The following is a 16,454-nucleotide window of genomic DNA, read 5'->3' on the forward strand; positions in this document are numbered from 1 at the left end:
ACCCTCAGCTCCTTGAAGATATTCCCTCTCTCTCTCTCTCTCTCTCTCTCTCTCTCTCTCTCATGATTTGGCTCAACGTATGCTGGATTTTATATATGTGAACTTCCAGAGGTGCTGGAGGCAAAACAGGCACAGCCAATAGGGGGAAGTTGCTTTTGTAGACAGAATAACTATCTGAATCTGAATTATATATATGTATAAAACTGGTAGCATGTATATATAATTTAAGTTTGGCTAAAAACATGCTATAGAAGGGAATCTACTAGGAAAAAGGAGGACAGGGAGGAGAGGTTGTTTTTTTAAAAAACAAAACCTGAAGAGCTCAAGGCGCAATAGGAGAAAGACTCTATGGTGTTATCGCACTGGTTCTTAGCATGTGAATCTAATTTGTTGTATTTGGCTAAAAACATATATTCTAGAAGGAGGGACTGGGCTTAAAAAACACCTTGAAGAGTTCAGTAAGTAAAAAGGAGGAGTACGCTATGATGCAATCATACTGGCCATACTGTGGCCTTTTATTTGTTTGGGGGTGATTTTGCATTATAAAATCTGCTTCATATTAAAAATATGCAGGGGCAAGGAAAGGGTGAAGCTCTATAACAAATGAAAAACATAATGGAGGAGGGAAAGGAAATTTGAACAGTGGTCGACGGTGGTGTTGTGGTCATTTTTGAAGTGCAAGAGCTGGCCATGGCAGTGCCCCAGCCAGTGGCGTAGCGTGGGGGGTGCCAGGGGTGCCGGCCGCACCGGGCGCAACTTGGGCAGGGGCGCACTCGCACTAGCAGCTCTCTGCCCCTACTAAAATCCACTGGTTAGGGAGCCCGCGCTCGCTCGGCTTGGCGAGGAGGTCGCAGAAGGGGGAGAGCAAAGCCTTCTGCCGCTGGCAAAAAAAGGAGAGGAAGCCGGGCGGGCGGGCGGGCTGGCTGGCTCGCGGGGGTCTGGCTGCGCCTGCTGCTGCCGTTGCCGCTGCTGCCGGGCTTTGACAGCTTGGCGAAGCGGAGGGAGAGGTAATTGCGTCTCTCTTTCCACTGGCCGCCTGGGTAGTGAGCCGAGCGGAGCAGGGAGTCTGGCGAGGGGGCGGGAAGAGACTTTCCCCCCTTTTTCCCACCTCGCCTGGTCAAAAAGGAGAGCGGAGTCTCCTCAGGGTGCCCTCAGGCAGGGCAGGGCAAGGCAAGCAGAGCGAGGAGGAGAGAGAGGGGAAGGGGGGGGAGCAGCCAGGAAACGACGCGGTGTGGAGGGGGAATCAATTAAGGAGAGAAGCCTCGCTGCTGCTGCTGCTTGGGAGAGTAAATTACTGTACTTGCCTTGCCCCGGGTTAGGGGGCGCAAATTATTTGCCTTGCCCCGGGTTGGGGGGCGCAAATTACTTGCCTTGCTCCGGGTGCTGATAACCCACGCTACGCCGCTGGCCCCAGCCATGCACCTAAGTAGAGTCCAAAAATGGTGGTCACATTGTTCACTCATATATGTGTGTATGTATGTATGTACATACTTATGTTGACATATTCAAGATGCTTTTGTTGACATCTAGATCCCTAAACAACTTGGGTCTAAATATCTGTGCTGCCAGCAATTCATTGAATACTAAATGTCCTGTATTCCAACCTGCCAACATGGCAAGATGGTGATCCTGCATATGGTGTCATCACTGATGCAAAAAAAGTTCTGGAGATATGTCTCCCTGCCACCCCAGGTTCTTGCTCCACCAAATCACTGGGCATTCACTTTATTCCCAAGTAACTCTCTGCTGGTTATGTGTTAGTTACTGTTAAAATGCAACAGCCAATTTAGACCCTCCTTGTGGCTGGTTGTTGTTGGGGTTTTTTCTCCATCTTGGTTTATCCCCCGCCCCTCACTGCCCCCAATGGATTGTGCTCTTGCTTTCAAAGCAGAAGATTATTTAGGCACTAAATCCAGACAGGTCTATTGAAATCTGATCTGGAGTTCATTTAAACAGGATTGTCTTTGGTGTACCTTAGAGCTTAAGCCATCCTTTGCTGTCAAAATTAAATGATAGTTTAACAACCTTCAAACTGTGCAGATAAGTGCACTGTCATTTCAGATTTCTTGAAAGCACTTTTGGGGGGGAAACTGTGGACTTCATATCAAATTAGAGTTCTTCTTTAAAGTGCTGGGAAAGCTTTTAATAACTTAACATTTATCTATGAGGTGATTCTCCTATCCCTGCATGATCCTAGACCAATTGAACCTGGAGGTGTGCACAGGGCAAATGAAGCACTGTGCCCACAACGTGCCAGCATGCTGCTATGCAGGATCACAACCCCACTCAAGTCTGCAGCCGCTGTAAGCAGTACATGTCTGAAATACATTCTCTGCTACAGAGCATGGAATATACAGAGTTATGATTCTTTATGTAGGGATGGGGAGTGCTTAGGGTGGTATAAAATGATAGGACATGACAGAAAATGTATTCTTTTTACCTGTTCCAAGCCTTATTTGCTTTTACTGGCATATACAAATCTGTGACTTTTGTCATCCGAAATGAAAACACTGAGTCACCGTGTAGCACAAGGCACCTATTAATATGCTAGTCTCATTCTGAACCAAACCGCCACACCATTTTTAGTTTGATGTAGCAACGCATGCACAGACAACAACATCTTCATAGCAAAGAGGCCTTTTCACTTTATGCATTTGACAGTGTGCATCACAGGTTGAGTTCAAAATAGCTTAACTCAGAAGTCCCTATTGGATAAATCCAGCCCCATACAGTCAATATAATTTATGCATAAAGGGTTAAGACCATAGAGCAAGTTGTCCTGTCAGGTTTAGCTAGGTCCGACACCCTCACCTTAGAAGGAAGGGTTACAAAGCTATTTGTGTTCTCTCATTTCCACCATGTGAACCCTACCAGTAAGGATATCTAAGCTGGGTGCGTCATGCTTAGACCGCATGGCTTTAGCAAGCCATCTTTGTGTTTTATTTTACCTATAGTCCCCCCCCCCCTTTCCAACCAAATTACAAAATATTAAAAACCAAGAGTCCTTCCAGTGCTTTCATCAGAGGAAAGATTGGTGCATTTTGCTACAACAGGCAGAAGGTCTCAAACTGCAGGCTGGGCCTCGAACTGCTGCTTTTCAAAATTGCTTCTGAGTGACCTCAGATGCTGATAAAGGATCCTTGTAAGCAAGTTTAGTCATGCACAAGTCTTTGCCTGACAAACTATTTTCTTACAGCTGTGGGCACCAATGAGCTCCTTCTGTGGAAGGAAATGGGTGTGTGGATTATCTTGAGCTTGTTTATGTGGACTCTTTTATTATTATTTTTATAAGCCCTTTGTGCTGTGCAGAAATTGCCATACATTAAGCGCATAATACTTCACATTTCTGTACCACCTTTGAGCACACAAAGGGCTTTGCGTACATTATTTTGTAATCCAAAAAACAACCCTGTAAGATAGGTCCGTGTTATTACCGCTCCCCCACCGCATTGTAAATTGGGAGGGGGTACTGAGGTCGAGAGAGTAGCAGCTTATTTAGGTGAAATCATGGTGAAGATGAAGTTTAAGCTGGGGACATCCGCATGCACTGTTCAGTCTCCATTTGTCAGAAGCAGTCATAGTAGTAATGACATTTATTCATTGTAAGCCTAATTGCTTACAGTTAAGTACTGAGATAGTAATACATACTACTGTTTTCAACTTCTGGAGAAACTCACCAACTTTGAAAGAGCTGATTTCTTGAGAGGTTTTCCTTTCCAGTGTCCCTTACTGTTTTTGAGGCTCTAAAGCGTAACATCCCAGCATTAATATCCAGGCTCTGCCTGAGCAGTGCAGGTGATAGATTTACTTGTCTACCTTTCCTGGCAGTCTATTTATCTCCTAACCAGCTGCATCACAGTTGTCTTTGTTTTATAGTTATGAATAATGTCTTTGTGATAAGGGAACTCCAAAAGTCGGGCAAGTTTGTTTTTCTTGCACCAGACCAGCTTTCTTCGGATCCTCGTTGGCTTATTGCTTCCACCCCTGAGGGCCAAGTGTGTGAGTAAATTAGCAAAAGGAAAATGCATCTGCAACACATTTCAGTGATAGGCACAAGGTGTCAAGTGCTGCATTTTACCAAAGATATGCCAAATGGGTAGAATCAGAGGTATGCCAGTCTTATATGTGACACTACACTGAGAAAAAGAAATAATCCTTGGCAGGGGTTTCTCAGTGGCTGCCCCCGCCCCCAGCTCTGGAATCCCCTCCCCAGTGATGGTGTTTGCCCCCATTGTTCCAAAAGAAGTTGAAAACATTTCTGCTCACTCAAGCACTCAGTAGATAAAGATGCTTGATTTGGCAGGCGTGAAATGTTTATTTTTGACAATATTGACATGTATTTTTATTGTTTACATGTCATGTGTTTAACTGAGATGCTGTGGGCTACCTGTGTTCCTTTGGGAGGAATGGTTGGATAAAAATTGAAATAATAATAATTTAAAGGTCACAAATCATTATAAGAAACCATGGTTTCCATGTCTACAGGTTCACCCCACCCCCACCATATCAACGGCACAGGATTTAATGAAATGATGCCTTTTATGCTGTTATTTCTCTTACTGTTGCATTCCCCTTATTTGTTAGGAAGGCTGCCTTGTCGAATGCCTTCAGGTATTCATCCTATGTACGCTTACTTCAGAGTAAGGCCAACTGCACTCAGTGGGGTTTAAGTCAAGTAAACATGCACATGATGAGGTTCAAATATGGAAGAAAGGCAAGATAAAATGCAATATATAAAGCTGCAGTGCAAATAAAGCTGTATGCCCTAAGCGAAAGTAATCTATTTGCCCCCCTCCCTCCCCCAAAGGTACGTTGCAGAATTAACATATAGATCATCCACTTGGCAGTGGCACATATGCAGGTATTCACGGGCAGAAGCATGCCGTGATCAATGGGATTCTCTAGTATTTGTAGACTCTGGTAGTTTAAAAAAGATTTAAAAAATGTCGCTATATGTAACCAGAGTTTACACGCTTGGAAGTTGGAGCTGCCTAGAGTTAAATCAATCCCACCACCTTTTCTCTCTCATTCACACATCACAAGCATTGCTAAAAAGGGGGGGGGGGGCATTTTTCATTTCTCTTTTAATTTACATACCACCTTTTTATATTCCTATATACAAGGCAGTTTACAAACAGAAAAAACAACAAAATATACAACAAGGTCACAACGCACAATATGATCCAATACAAAGAATTATAGAAGCATAACTATAAGATAAACAACAAAGCAATATTCACTAACCTATTAGAACAGTAATAACAACAACAACAATTTTATTATCTGTATCCTGCCCATCTGGCTGGGTTTCCCCACAATAGCATACAATAAAATTAAATATCAACAAATAATTAGACAGAAATTCACTATTAACAATTACAATAAATAATGACTGCCACAACCATCAAGCAAATTACTAAATTACAAAATAAAAATAAGAATACAGAATACAAATTAACTTATAACATTTAAGAACAATTTTAAACAACACCCCCCCCCAAAAAAATAAAACAACACCCACCCCAGTTAAACCCCATTCTCATTAAACATTAGCACAGGAGTTCCATGGGGGGGACACATATTTGTTTACAGGTTCTTCAAATGCACAAGGATGGCTTTGGATTCTACTTTACGCAGAAGGTACGAGGAGGACACCTTCAGAGCCCCCTTGCGCCAGAAAATGAGGAGAGCGAGAGCAGGAGAGAGGGTGCTGGACTTTCTCTTAGTCTCAGCACTGACTGGAGGCCTTCAAGCTTGCTTGTACCCAACAGTTTCTTCCACTCATTTCCTCAATTTGTTATTTCTGTAAAGGTTTAATACTTTCCCGCTGTACTAGGGGGTCATTTAAACTTTTTTTTTAAAAAAAGTGGTGAATATTCACATTAATAAGGCTGTTCCGTTGCTGCAACAATGCCCTGCATTTTGCAGCTTTAATTTGCTTTCTTTAAAAGCTGTGTGCTTACCTTCTCTGACATTTCTGTGCATGCTCCCCATTTTATTAAAAAGAAAGGAAGCAGCGAAACCGACGGCTTTTTTGCTTTTACCCACAAGGTTAGCCCCCAGCTCCATGACAAGGGAACACAATGTGGTATTTTCCTGGTGCTGGGTCAGCACTAGTGCTAAAACAGCATTAAGCATTTTTTTAATTATTCTTCTCTGGACATGCCTTTAGGTATTACACTGGGGTGAGGTTACGAGAAAGAATTCATGGTATGTGGTTTAGCAGCACAAGCCACACGAACAAAATTAGCCTGCTTTGAAAGTGTGTTTATTTACAATGAACCCCCCCCCCCCCGCAAATAAGTCTCATTAATCATACACAAAGCAATATGTGGTTGCTGTTATTTATTATACCAACATAAATCACAAGGCACTGCCTCTGTATTAATTTGGATATACCATGTAATTCTAGAGAGAAGAAAAATGTCCTTCTTTGTAAATGCTTCTCAGTTATTTTCTCCTTCCAATCTCAACATAAGAATTGCTGCACCAGCAAATAAGTACTTTTGTCTGAACTCTGACCACTGCCGTGTTCCAGGACCACACACAAGGAGGTAACATGTGGGATTTGTAGCAAATGTTGCCATGCCCCCTCTGAGCATACTCTGTTCCGTTTCCCACCTCCACCCCACTTTTTCTTGTAAGCATAGGAGCCAACTCCTAAGGGCCAAGGTCCCTTCGGTCCCCCAATAAAATATTATAAGATATTAACAGATGCTAAAGAAAGAGGGGGCTTTGCCCTGCCAGACTTAAGGTTGTACTATGAAGCCGCAGCTTTCTGCTGGCTAAAAGACTGGCTACTTCTCGAGGACACTGACGTGCTGGACCTGGAAGGTTTTAACAATGCTTTTGGTTGGCATGCATACTTATGGTATGACAAGGTTAAGATCAATAAGGCCTTTAAGAACCATATTGTCAGGAAAGCAGTATTTAATGTCTGGACAAAATACAAAGACTTATTGGAAAACAAAACTCCAAGGTGGCTTTCACCTCTGGAAGCTAAGGCCCGAAAAAGACCCAATATGGAGGCCAAATGGCCAAAATATTGGGAAATATTAGAAAAAGATGGAGACAATTGGAAATTGCAGAGTTTGGAGAAAATGAAGGACAAAGTGCGAGACTGGTTACATTATGCTCAGATTAAAGAAGTTTTTAAAAATGACAAAAAGTTAGGGTTCCAGGTGGAGAAATCGAAGTTAGAAACAGAATTGTTAGAACCAAAGACTAAGGTACTATCTAGAATGTATAACTTGCTGTTAAAATGGAACACACAAGACGAAATGGTTAAATCGGCTATGATAAAGTGGGCACAGGACATTGGGTATAACATTATGTTCGAGGACTGGGAAAGGTTATGGACCACTGGGCTGAACTTCACTGCATGTAATGCTCTGAAGGAAAATGTAATGAAAATGATATATAGATGGTACATGACCGCAGTTAAACTTGCCAAAATATACCATTCGTCTGATAATAAATGTTGGAAATGTAAAGAAAGTGAAGGAACATTCTTTCACCTCTGGTGGACATGCCCTAAGGTGAAGGCTTTCTGGGAAATGATATATAATGAGCTGAAAAAGGTATTTAAGTATAACTTCCCTAAGAAACCAGAGGCCTTCCTTCTGGGCATTGTCGGCCAGAAGGTGTTAAAGAAGGACCGAACATTTTTTATGTATGCAACAACGGCAGCAAGGATACTCATCGCAAAAAACTGGAAAACTCAAGATCTACCCACACTGGAAGAGTGGCAGATGCAGCTGATGGACTACATGCAATTAGCCGAGATGACTGGCAGAATCCGAGACCTGGGAGAAGAGAAAATGGAGGAAGACTGGAAGAAATTTAAGATGTATTTACAAAAACATAATTTGGTTGAAGGTTAAGAAGGATGCTAGATTATAAAAAATTGGCCACTACTAAATTAGATTTTGAATTTGATGATAAGTGAGATTAAAGAAAACATAAATTTTATGGAGAATTGTTAGATTATACTGGATTGAGTGGATATAAGATCGTAAACAAGTTGATAATTTGCTTGGAAAAATCTTTTAACGATGTAAATGGGAGCGAGAGACGTGAGGGAGTCCAAAGAAGTGATGAAACTACGTTGTGATAGAAGTAAGATTGTTTATTATTGGTGCATTTGTATTTAAAAACTCTAATAAATATTTATATATATAAAAAAAACAATAAAATATTTGAGGGGGTCAGTCCATTCAAATGTTGTGTGTGCACCGTGTCATGTGATTGATTATGAAGTGTGGGGCATGCCAGGGTCTCCCCAATATTTTATTCAAATTGGCACCCCTACTTGTAAGGTCAGTCAGCATTTCCTGCCCAGTGGGTTCTAGTCCTTAGGGGAGGGCTGTACCCCTTTTCTATCTCAGTTAACCTTGGGGTTCCGCCAAGCCTGCTGGTACCCCTCCCTTGTGACATTTTGGGCCCATAAAGACCCAGACTTGGAGAAGGAGTTCATTATTCGTAAATGGGATTGACTGGAAGCCTGCTAGAAAGACATTGTGGTCTATGATTTAACAACAAAAGACACACAAACTTGGCTTGGAAGTATGTAAGTGTAACCCTTGCCCCAGATCAGTGGGGCTGTGTAACTTACACCGGCATAGGTTCCACCCAAAGAGGCCTGGAGCGCCACAGGGCGCACACAAGCCTGCCTGCTCAGTGGGCGGTGGGGAGTGTAGTCAAAGTGGTTCAGCCATGCTGGATCTGTCCCTGAATCCCATTTTAATTCCCGAAGCAGAGCCCCAAATGGAGCTTCTTTCTTGCTGTTAACATTCAGACACCAGTTCCTGCCTTCATCCATCTTCCACCCCATGATGCGACCAGGAGCAGGTCACTTCCCCCCACTGCATGGTCGGTCTGATCCCAACCGATTCCCTCTGAAACAATGGAGTGGGTCTGTTTTCAAGCTCAGCCTGGATGGAAGAAGCAATGTTGGTCCAAGACATTTTGCTGCCGGAGGCAAATGATGAAGTCCTGCTCCCTCTCCCGTTCCATCTACAGAGGCTGACTGGACTGTCTGCCCACTCTTGCTTCATCAGTGGTGACAGGACAGCATCTTCCAAGACACCTGGCAGCTGCAGGTGGGGGCTGTGCAATTGGCACACATAGCTCTGATGCCCAACAGAGGAGAATGGCCAGGGAGCTTCGAAGGAATCTTCCACTTTAGATGATTGTCTCACATGCCTAATGGTAAGGCTTGCCCTGGGAAGAAGGGGATCCTTGTCTCCACCCCCCCACATCCCCCAAAAGCTGATTCAAAAATATATTTATCACACTGAAGCTCCTAGACCAGAAGCAACTTCCCTCAAGGGAAGACATTCATCTAAAAATGGGATCTGGGATTTCCACAATTGAAGGGCTAGGGAGGAATGGCGGTGGGGCTAGATATCTCTATTGGCGAAGGGTTTCGAGATGCAGTGATCCTTGAACCCCTTCCAATCTACGCCCCATCCCAAGGGATGAGGGTAGGGAGAGCAAGGATTACACACCTCCGTCATTGGTGCTGTGCAATGCCAGCCACCATGCGTGACTTTTTTGTCTCGCAGGGGATTGGCCTGGCTTGCGTGATGGAGACCTGGGTACGGGAAGGCGAAGTAGTCTCCCTTCATGAGATAACACCCCCAGGTTTCTCTGTCCTCCATCAATCACGGACTGTGGGTCGGGGGGGAGGAGTAGCGTTGTTATTCCGGGAGGATTGCTCTTTCAGAGCTCTGCCATCACCGGCGATCTCCGGCATTGAATGTGTTGGTCTCGTGTGGGACACCAAAGAGAGCTTGGCTGTCTGGCTGGTGTACCGACCACCCAGCACACCTGCAGCCACCCTGTCAGACCTGCTGGAGGTGGTGGCGGGCTGGGCCTTGGAGTTCCCAAACCTACTGGTTTTGGGAGACTTCAACGTCCATGCCGATGCCGCTCCCTCCTCACAGGCTCTGGACCTAGTGACTTCCATGGCAACACTAGGGCTCTCCCAGTTTGTTTTGGGCCCCACTCATCAAGCAGGCCACACGCTGGATCTGATCTTTGGGGCTGGCATAGATGTGATCATGCTCCCCGCTGTGGAAGTGCCATGGTCTGATCACTACGCTCTGAAAGCCAAGATTGACTTCCCGCTCCTCCCCGGCTCGGGTGGCGAACCTATTTGGGCTCGTCCGCGAAAACTGATGGATCCTGATAGATTCCGACAAGCCTTGCGGAACCCTGCTCCTCCTGGCGGCTCATTAGATGACCTTGTTGAGGACTGGAACAGTGGCGTAGCGTGGGTTGTCAGCACCCGGGGCAAGGCAAGTGATTTGCGCCCCCTAACCCGTGGATTTGCGCCCCCTAACCCTAACCCCCAGATGTTGCGCCCCCCCCTGCACCCCCCACGCTACGCCACTGCGGAGTCGTCCGCCATCCTGAGCCAGCGGACCGACCGATCGCTCGCCCGCCCGGAGCCGCTGCGGCCGGAGAGCTGCGGCCGATCGCTCTGCGCCCTCTGCCCGCCGCTGGCTCTAGGCCAAACCCCGGGCCCGACTCGGGAAGCAAATACCGCGCATGAGAGGAAAAGATGCGCAAACCCCCGGCGCAGGCGCCCCGCTTGTTGACACGGGAGGGGAGGGGGGGAGAGGAAACGCTGCTGGTGCCGCTGCTCCTCGGCAGCGGCTCCTCCTCTTAGCCCGCCCTGCTTACATTTGCGCCAATCCCCACCCACTAAAGCCTTCGCGCCTCCCAATGGGAAGCCTTGCCGGGCGGCGGCCTCTGCTGCCTGAGAGTTCTAAAGCCACGCCCACTTTCCCAGAGACTGGCTGTTCTGAGGGATCCAGGGCAGGGCCGGTGTGCGCGCGCGCTTCTTGCTGCCCGGGCGCTTGCTCTAATCCCGCCTTCCCTGGGAGGGAGGGACGGCGGTGGCCGCGAGCGTCTGGGGTGGGGCGCGCGCTGGCTCTCCCTGGCGGCCCCCGCGCCTGGCGTTCTATCAGCGCGCCCGCCCGCCTCCTCTCTCTTTCCCCACCCATCCTCCACGTGCTGCGCTCTAACCCGGAGTTAGAAGGGAATTAGAACACGCCCCCCGTGTGGGGTGGTTTTTTTTTTTTGCTGCTTCTTCTTTTTTTAGGGCTTTAAAGTTATGCTTAATATCTGCAACACATTGAGTGCTCGTCCAGAAAAGTTGAGACTCACCCTCCAGTGCTATGCTCATGAGGCGCTTTCCTTCTCGTTGCTTAGGACTTCGTAGCAGCGGGGGAACCGCCAAAAAAGCCCCTTCGGGCGCGCGGGAGGAGCGAGCCGCCCGCTTTCCCGCCCTCGCCGGCCTCCTGGGGCGCACGCAGCGCTCGCGCCCTCCGCAGCCCGCCCAAACGCGCGCCAATGCCGGGCGGGCGACGCGCCCCCTCCGGGAAGCGCGATGTAGGCGCCGCTCCTGCACCCGACGGCCTTTTCTGCAGGGCTTCTAGCTGCAAGCGAGTGTGCGCGCAGAAGGCGGCGCCTGGGCTGGGGAGCGCGCAGCCTCGTCCTTTCCATCGCAGCCAGCACTGTGAGAGAGAGAGTGAGCCACCAGGACCAGGTAGGGGCAGAGAGCTCCGAGTGCGCCCCCAAAAATGTTGCGCCCGGTGCGGCTGGCACCCCTTGCACCCCCCACGCTACGCCACTGGACTGGAATAACCGGCTCTTGGCAGCCATTGATGAGATCACGCCTAAGCGCCCTCTGCGACCCCGTCGAAACCGGGCCCCTTGGTTTACTGAGGAGCTCCGGAAAATGAAGCGGGATCTCAGACGGCTAGAGCGAGTATGGCGACAGACTCGTGACAGAGCCTCAAGAACATCTTATAGGATGCTTATGAAAGCCTATGAGATGGCTATGAAAGCTGCTAAGAAATCTTACTTCGCAGCTTCCATTGCATCCGCTAGCTCTCGCCCGGCACAACTTTTTAGAATAATTAGGTCAATAACGTCCTTAGGAGGACAACCAAATTTAAGCACAAATTCGACCCACAGCTGTGAGGCATTCACGAGCTTTTTTGTGGAGAAAGTCCTGTTGCTCCGCCGTGACCTCCCTGCCAATTTAGATACAATGACTGAACTGGAGGCCCCTCGACTGACTTCAGGTCCAGTGTTGGACCATTTCGATCGGATACTCCCTACTGATGTGGATAGATTCCTCCAAGTTGGAAGGCCCACCACCTGTCTCCTTGATCCGTGCCCGTCTTGGCTGATTAGGGAGTGTCCAGATGTTGCGCGGACCCCCCTGGTTGAAATTATCAATTTGTCCCTTGACACGGGGACATTCCCAGGGGAACTGAAGGAAGCAGTGGTGTGTTCACTCTTAAAGAAAACTTCATTAGATCCCTTAGACCTATCCAATTACCGCCCAGTTTCAAATCTTCCATACCTGGGTAAGGTAATTGAGAGAGCGGTTGCTGAACAGCTTGGTAGGTTTCTGGAGGAAACATCGGCATTAGATCCATTTCAGTCCGGTTTCCGTCCTGGTTTTGGGACGGAGACGGCTCTGGTTGCCCTAACAGATGATCTCCGTAGACAACTGGATTGAGGCGGGTCAGGACTGCTGATCCTTTTAGATTTGTCAGCAGCCTTTGACATGGTCGATCATGACCTTCTGGACCACCGCCTTGCAGACGTGGGGATACAGGGCATAGCCCGTAACTGTTTGTGCTCTTTTATCTCTGGTCGGTGATAGAGGGTGGCACTAGGGAGGGAAATGTCGTCGCGCCACTCCTTGGTGTGTGGAGTGCCGCAGGGCGCAATTCTCTCCCCAATGCTTTTTAACATCTTTATGCGCCCCCTTGCCCAGATTATCCGGAGCTTTGGGCTGGGCTGTCACCAATATGCTGATGACACTCAGCTCTATCTGCTGATGGATGGCCACACCGACTCGGCCCCTTACACACTCACCAGATGCTTGGAAGCTGTGGCTGGATGGTTTCGTGGGAGCCGATTGAAACTAAATCCTACGAAGACAGAGGTCCTATGGCTGGGTCGGGACGGTATGGGGATGAGGGACCAACTCCCTTCTCTTGCAGGGGCCCAATTAGTGCCATTGCATTCCGTTAAGAGAGTGGGTGTAATCCTTGACGCCTCCCTTTCCATGGAGGCGCAAGTTACAGCAACAGCCAAGGCGACATTTTTCCACCTTCGCCGCATCAAGCAGTTGGTCCCTTACCTTTCCCGCCCCGACTTGGCCACAGTGATCCATGCGACGGTCATCTCCAGGCTTGACTACTGTAATTCGCTCTACGCGGGGCTGCCCTTGAAGCTGTCCCAGAAACTCCAGCGGGTGCAGAATGCTGCAGCGAGGCTCCTCACGGGGTCTCTGCCATGGGAGCATATTCACCCAGTGCTTTTCCAGCTACACTGGCTCCCGGTGGAGTACAGGGTCAGATTTAAGGTGCTGCTTTTGACCTTTAAAGCCCTTCATGGCCTAGGACCCTCGTACCTACGGGACCGCCTCTCCTGGTATGCCCCACGGAGAGCCTCAAGGTCCATAAATAACAACACCCTAGTGGTCTCTGGCCCTAAGGAAGTTAGATTGGCTTCAACCAGAGCCAGGGCCTTTTCAAAACTGGCTCCGGCCTGGTGGAACGCTCTGCCTCATGAGACCAGGGCCCTGCGGGATCTGATTTCTTTCCGCAGGGCCTGTAAGACAGAGTTGTTCCGCCTGGCCTTTGGCTTGGAGCCAATTTGATTCCCTCCCTCCGTCTCTTTCCCCCCCCCCTTTTTTTTCTTTTCCTTCTCCTCCTGCGATGAGGCTACATTTTAATATTTTAATGTTCCATTATTTTAATGTTGTATTTTATTTTTGTTTTTAAGTTGTAATCATTCATCTTGTTTTTATTACTGCTTGTAAGCCGCTCTGAGCCCGGCCTTGGCTGGGGAGGGCGGGGTATAAATAAAAAAAAATTATTATTATTATTATTATTATTATTATTATTATTATTATTATTATTAAAAGGGAGTTTTCATGAACTCAAATTTAAATTGGCCCATCCCTCCTTTATAAGGAACTATGAGGATCAAGGTTGGATCCTGCTGTTGTTATATCTGGTCGCACCCTCATTTCACAAATATGACAATGACACATTCAGTCTCTCTCAGTTCAAGAGGGAGGGAGGGAGGTGGTTTCATGGGGTGGTTTTTTCATATTCATTTGCTCCACATACTTTGTCTACTTTGTCCTGAGAAACAAACAAACAAACACCTGCCACTAAGGGAAAGATTGGCCCCTGCAAAGCTCTCAGAAGTTCCAAATTAGTTTGGAACTCTTTCCCTTCTGTGTTGAACAGTTTCAATAAGAAATTGATCATCTGGGTTGCAGATGTAAAATAAACTGTCAATTTAGCCACTTTTTAGTTGTTGCCATTTTTCTACTTCAATTTCCAGAGATCACGTCCTGGCTTGCTTTTTTTTTGCAGGAGTGCCCTTTGGATTTAGCAATTCATAGAATGAAAGCAGAACTGATGAACCACAAGCTCCTTGTGCTGCTGACTTTAATTAAAAATGCCATGTCTAACTCCAGCAGATGTTCCTGCGGTTGAGAGTAGACTAATAATTTAATGCTGCATAATGTGGTGCTGAGTCTGCTGCTTAGACTAAGAATGTACCAGATTTCTGTTCTTTTTTCTTTTTAAAAAGGCATCCTTTAGGGATCAAATCCCCCACCGCTCAGACTCTTAAAGTTTGCTGTTCTAATAGAGCTGAACCAATTATGGACTAAACTCAGCTTAGTAAACAGCAGTTCCAGGACTTGAAATCACAGAGTTTGAAGAGACCAATATCACCTAGTCTGCTCCTGCAGAACATGAGCATCCCACCCACTCAGCAAATCTGGCAACTGGCAACCTCTAGAGGTCGTACTGAATTAAAAGCACAGTGTAAGTGGGAGGCAAAACAGCTTTTCTTCCTTATTGCCCTCTTGTTTGGGTATCTTGCCTCCACCTTCTCTTACCATGAGCAGAATTCCAGTCTAGCTTGCTATATCAGGTGATGGAGGAGGAGGGGGAGAAAGTGGGAGAAGGTCCAGTGGCATTGCCCCTTTCGCCTTAGCTATATGCAGAACATCTGTGCCTGTAAGCAGAAGCAGCGTACAGTCGCTCAGTGGAAGAGCGCACAAGTTTTGCATGCAAAAAGTCCTAGGTTCTCCAGGCAGAGCTGGGAAACATCCATCTCTGAAAAGATGAAAGTGTTTCACAAATATGTTTTCAGTAATCCTAACAACAGTTTTAATGACTAGGCCTTATTATTATCCGCATATTGCGGATTGTGGACTTAAGTTAAGCGAGAATCATTTGCCTCTTGGAAGTGATTTGCCCGTTGGGCTTTTAGCTGAAGTGAGCAAGGTGGACCTTTGGTTCTTGCATATGTTGCCAGCTTATTTGCTGGTCCCTACAGTTGTGCTTTTAATGACAACTTGATTGGCAGAAATCAGCTGGTAATGCTTTTATGGCATGGGGAAAGAAAACACCAACTAATCTCCATGCTGCAAAAGGATTATTTGCTGACTTCCTGCAAAATCAAGCCGCTATAATAATTACAGTAAAAAGAAGAAGTAGAAAGTTATGTGTTTTGCCCCAGCCCAACATCCCTTTTCCTTACAGGCACCCCTGTAGTTTTGGGTCAATTAGTGCTGATCCAGCCACACACACACAGGCAGGCAATGTGCCTGCTGACACCATAGGCAAAAATCAATGCAAATCGGCTTTCTCTCCCCACAACTTCTGCATAGGCTGTTCTGTATTGAATGTTGCAGATGGCATGGGTGTTCGCATGACCTTCTTGGCATGTGCAATCTATAATTGGGAGTTGATTCAAAGCCACAGCATGAGAGGGTTGTAATAATTGTTCCTTGGAGGTTTGATTAAGTCCAGAACAAGAACTATGAAGATTGGTACAGAATGGTACAGAAGATAACAAGGTTGTGAGTTTGCTGTGTGTGGAGAGAGGCAATGGCCCCCTGTACGAGTCATTAAGGTAACCAACGAAGTGGCTCTGTGCCAGATGACAAATGGGTGGGGCCCCCTCTCTCAACTGGCAGTTAGTTAGAAGGACAAAAGTGCTTCTTAAAGGGTTGAGGTGTGTGAGAAAGAGCTAGAAGTTAGAAGCCTGTGAGAGAGAGACACACCTGATTTCTTCTTTGAATCCAAGGCTGTGGCTATGGGAGAAGCAGTACCTCCTGGGGTGGTGATGCTGCAAACCCCTCCATTGTAGTCTCAGGTTGTGTATGTTAAGTTGTGGGTGAACATATCAGACGACACAGCGATTCTTCAAACAGCTCTTGTTTATTCAGAGGCCAGAACAGAACTGAACTGAAGGGTTCAGTCAGCCTGCTTATATAGAGCTCCAGTACATCATAACTGTAACAACTTTCTAAAACTATCCAATCACTGAACGTCACTTTCGATCCCTTATTTGCATAACTATCTACAGTATCCCCCTGCTGGCCCAGGGTG

The 16,454-nt window shown here is 46.9% G+C and overlaps 2 long non-coding RNA genes across 2 annotated transcripts in view; both read right to left on the minus strand.

Annotated features, from left to right (window-relative positions):
• LOC309335949 overlaps window positions 1–15,795 on the minus strand; it is a 42,895-nt gene extending 27,100 nt beyond the window's left edge. Inside the window, exon 1 of the long non-coding RNA XR_014153820.1 lies at window positions 14,954–15,795. This is a non-coding gene — a long non-coding RNA (uncharacterized lncRNA). The remainder of the gene's footprint in view (window positions 1–14,953) is intronic.
• The window catches only part of LOC309335518, a 122,559-nt gene that overhangs the window by 94,776 nt on the left and 11,329 nt on the right, over window positions 1–16,454 (minus strand). The gene's annotated exons all lie outside the window — the stretch shown is intronic.

Source organism: Podarcis erhardii, assembly GCF_964252035.2.
Source record: "Podarcis erhardii genome assembly, chromosome: 1".
NCBI lineage: Eukaryota > Metazoa > Chordata > Lepidosauria > Squamata > Lacertidae > Podarcis > Podarcis erhardii.